This window comes from Echinops telfairi, unplaced genomic scaffold (assembly GCF_000313985.2).
Source record: "Echinops telfairi isolate 266 unplaced genomic scaffold, ASM31398v2 ScPeMD7_3533;HRSCAF=4204_1, whole genome shotgun sequence".
Taxonomy (NCBI): Eukaryota; Metazoa; Chordata; class Mammalia; order Afrosoricida; family Tenrecidae; genus Echinops; species Echinops telfairi.
This window is the reverse complement of record NW_022107432.1, coordinates 909232-913841: the sequence shown is the minus strand read 5'-3', so window position 1 is coordinate 913841 and position 4610 is coordinate 909232.

Below are 4610 nucleotides of genomic sequence, written 5' to 3'. Positions count from 1 at the left end.
TGAGAAACGATGTACAAATGCGCTTTACACAATTGATGTGTGTATGGATTGGGATAACAGTTGTATGAGCCCCTAATAAAATGTTAAAAAAAAAAAGAAAAAAGAAAAATTGGATTTGCCAGTGTAATAAGTCATTAGATAATCCTTTCATGAGCATTGATAAGGGATTTAAGGAGTGTGAATTCCTGGACATTTTCAATCTTTTCTCCCTGTATCATGATGTTGTCTATTGATCCAGTTGTGAGGATTTGAAGGTTCCTTACATAGAATTGTAAACCATACTGATGGCTGAATTCCTTGATTTTCATCAGCAAGCAAGGTTGTGTCATCTGCATAACATAAGCCTTCCTCCAAACCTGATGCAGCTTTCTTCTTCCTACAGTCTGCTTCCCGTAATATTTGCTCAGCATATTGATGGAATACGTATGGTAAAGGTATGCAACCACGAAAATACCTTTTCTGATTTTAAACCATGCTGTATTCCCTATTTATGTTTGTACAATTGTCTCATGTACAGGTTCTGCATGAGGACAATTAAGTGCTGAGGAATGTCCAGTCTTCTCAATGGTATTGATCGTTTTTTATGACCCATTTCATTAGCCCAGGTTGTCTAGAAGAACAAATCCAATGACACTCTTCTAGGGACAAAAAAGAACTATATATCAAGAAGAAACTTTATATCAAGCAGGAGCCCCTGCCAAGTCCAACACAAGTCCATCCGTGCAATTCTAGTCCACAAGTCCCTCTTCAGACTCACACAGCCATATGCTGGTGATGCAGAGTGGGGAACTAGGAGCAGAAAGATCACAGACCTGGATGCAGATTGTCTTGTGGAACCGAAGTCAGTGGAAATATGCAGGGTAGAGAGAGCTTTCATGGACAGGTGGACCACCTGAGAGCATCCTTCCAAGATAGGAAGGGGTCCAGCTACCAGGAAGGCAAATTGGGAAAGAGATAACTGTTCCCTGTGTCTCTCATGTTTATACACCAAGGAGGTATCATCAGGTTACAACTTGATTGACAGATTGAGCTCTACACCTAACCAGGAGTGTCAAGTTTACATAATCCCTAACTACCACACCCACATAATCAAATGCCTTTGCATGGTCAAGAAAACGCAAACATCTTTCTGGTTTTCTCTGCTTTCACTATTTCATTAGCCCAAGTGTCTCCCACTTCATGGGCCCAAGAGCCATTTGACATCAGAAACAATATCCCTTAAGCTATGTCCTCTTATGAATTCAGCTTGAATTTCTGGAAACTGTCCATATTCTGTTGCAATTTTTGTTGAATTATCTTAAGCAAAATGTACTTGTATATGTTATTAATATCATTCACTTACTCCATATTCTGCTGGCTCACCTTTCTATGGATCTCTTGCAGTCACTTGGCCAGGTCTGCCAAATTTCTTGACATAGATGATTGAGTGTTTCCAATGCTTAATCACTTTGTTGGACCATTTCAATTGGTATTCTGTTCATTCCTGGAGCCTTGTTTTTCTACAAAGCTTCAGTGCAGCTCTGGCTACTTCTTTTTGTACCATCTGTACTTAATCATATGCTATCTGCAAAGACAAATCAGGACTGGGGGAAGGGAGCATCTATGTTTTGGAGGAGGCATTCACACTTCTGTTGGTGGGTAAAAAAAAAGGAGGAGCAACTTCCCATTGGGAAAAAAATCCTTACCGATACTTATAGAGAACCATGCTGGGGGCAAGGGGGCTGGGTATAATTACTGTGCTTCCAATCAGACACTTTTGACCTAGTTTCTATCTAGCCTGTGGTGATCCAGGCCATGTGCTATAAATGTTGTGTCTTAAACTCTGTCCTTTCAAGGAACAAAACATCCTTCATAGGCCACACCACAAGGACTCCATATGGAAATCCCCCTAAATGAACTGAGCTTTGCTTCAAAATGTGCTGCAGCCCTTGGACTAAAGACTGGAACTCCCTGGTGAGAGAAAGAACAGATTACTTGCCACCCCAGGGCTATGGAATTGGCAGTTGCTGGACTTTGGTTCAGATTCCTTGTTGTGAGTCCTCAATTAAAAGTGGCCTAGAACCACCGTATATCTACTCTTTAATACCCTCCTTGCTTTAATATGACATGTACTAATCTGATAGGCGTGGTTCTGCCCGTGTGAATGAATGTTACTGGGATTTTGTCATATCACTAACCTCCACAGGTAATGTAAATAGTGCTCAATTATTTAAGATTTCAACTTGTACAAATTAACCACTCATACATTGCAGTTCAGAGCTGTTCTATGCGTGTGTAGCTTCCTTTTCTCTACAGTAGGTTAAATTCTATACCATTGGATAAACAAATGACACTATAAATAAAATTACCTTATGCCCCAAGGGGATAATTGATAATATGCTTTGTCACAAAATAATGAGGCCTTTAAAGTGAAATCTATATATCATAGAGATGTGAATGGATTGAGGTTCTATTTCTAGCCCCAATCTTAGATTTACAAACTAGAGCAAAGTGTAGTGAATAAATTAGATAGTGTCTGGCTATCAGAAAGAATAGCATCTGGGGTCTTAACCTACTGACTTCAAACAAGCAGCCATCTAAGTTAGGTGTCAGCTAAGTTCACTTTCCTGTGATGTGCCTGGGATTGCTAGTTTTTGTTTGTCTCCTGATGGGTAATTAATATTAATGTTTTTTACCCTTCTGTTTGTTGGACACACTATCTTTGACTCTTTAATGAGAGCTTTTCAATGTTCCCGGAAAACACTGGACCATGGCACGCCTTCATCTTTCCAACATGAGCACATTTAAGCAAGGGTGTTTATGCAGGAGCAGAGGATTATATTATAAGATGTAGGCAATAGGAAGTAACTTGAATGAATCCCCAGAATTCTGTAGGAAATCTGAATTAAAAGTATGTTGTTAGAAGGTTCCTAAGGAACACTAATATTGATTATTTAATGTCTAATAGTAAATTGAAATGGTGAAAGAAAAATGCTTGCCTTTAAAGATAAAATCTATTTTTCAGGCTGTCTAAATATCATAAGATGTTGAATGAATGATTAACTAGGGAAAAATTTTATTAAGGCTTATGTTTTCCTATTTTATAATAAAATACTGTGAAGATGTTTGTTGTATATTGACTTTTCTTTTTTAATTCTATTATTTTAGTAGTTTTAAAAACTGCTACTGAAGAGACATATGCATAGATAGATGGGTAGATAGACACACATTTGTACAATAGAGCCTTATAGTCATATAAGTAGTTTCGCCCTCTTGAGATGTTTTATTCTCCAGGACAGCTGTTATAGCTTCTAGCAATTCAATCACTGGTGTATTTAAGTCAAATAGCTATCCCTAAGTATTCAAACCTTTAAAATTCATGTGACTATTATTCAACTCCACTTATTCAGTGTGAGATGTATTTAAAGAATACAGTGCAGGTTACAGGATAGACACTTTTTTTAGATGAATCAGTTCCACCATGGCAGCTGGGGGTTACATGTGCAGTTCAGAGTCACCCCATTCCTCTCCGCAGCTCACTCTGGTAAACTCACAGGAAAATGTAAATGATAAATTGAAATCTACTCTAAAGTTTATCATACAAGAGTGTGCTCTTAAAATTATTTTCCCAAAATAAATTCTGTTAATTTCTTAAGTGATTGGTTATGAACGACGTCCATCCTATAAGCATAAAAAAGTTGCATACTGTTCTAAAGTTCCTTGAAAGAGTCTACTAAAATGATTTTAGACAATTGGTTATTTGACTAATTTTTCCTGATACACCAAGGGCACAAATTATATAAATACAAATGTAGTCATATTCTGTGATACTAGTGCTATAAGGCAAGTGTTCTATTTTCATTAAAATCTTGCTGTCTTAAGCTTTAATCTGCTAGTTCTTTGCCTTCTCTATCTTTTGTTTTTTGCTAATTTCTTTCAAACTTTGGAAGTCTATAATATACTCTATATTTTTTGTTCAATATTTCATTGAGGATCTATTCTAGACAATAGTAAATAATTCAATTTAGTATTTTATTCTCTTTCTCCATATACATATATACATACATAATTATGAAGCAGCTTCAAAAAGTTCATGGAAAAATGGAATTAAACGATAAAATAATTTTCTTATATGAACTTTTTGAAGTCTATATTACAGAAAATACATATGTGTTATATTTGTTTATTTTCTGTTTTACATATTATTATATTTCCTTAAATGAATATATTATACCTTAATCAAAATGTAGAAAGAAACTCAGATAAAGAATAAATAAACATACTTTTCCTAATAATTTGATAGAAATTAAAATTTTACATTTGAGAAATTGTTAATTGCATTTTGGTTTTTATATTGTATACTTAATAGGTAATGATAAACTAATCAAAGTTATTAACACATGCCAAACTTTTAAAGCTAAAATTCCTATGAAATAGAAAGATGTTTACATTCACACATACATGTACTCATGTGGGTGCATTAGCCATATTGGAATATAATTTTTTTTTTTTAATCTAAGGCAGGTTAAGCATTGGGCTGCTAACAGCAGTTTAAACTACCAATCGCTTTTCAAGAGACATGTACAGACTCAGGAACTATAGGGAGCAATCTTTGTCTTATGATAGGCATT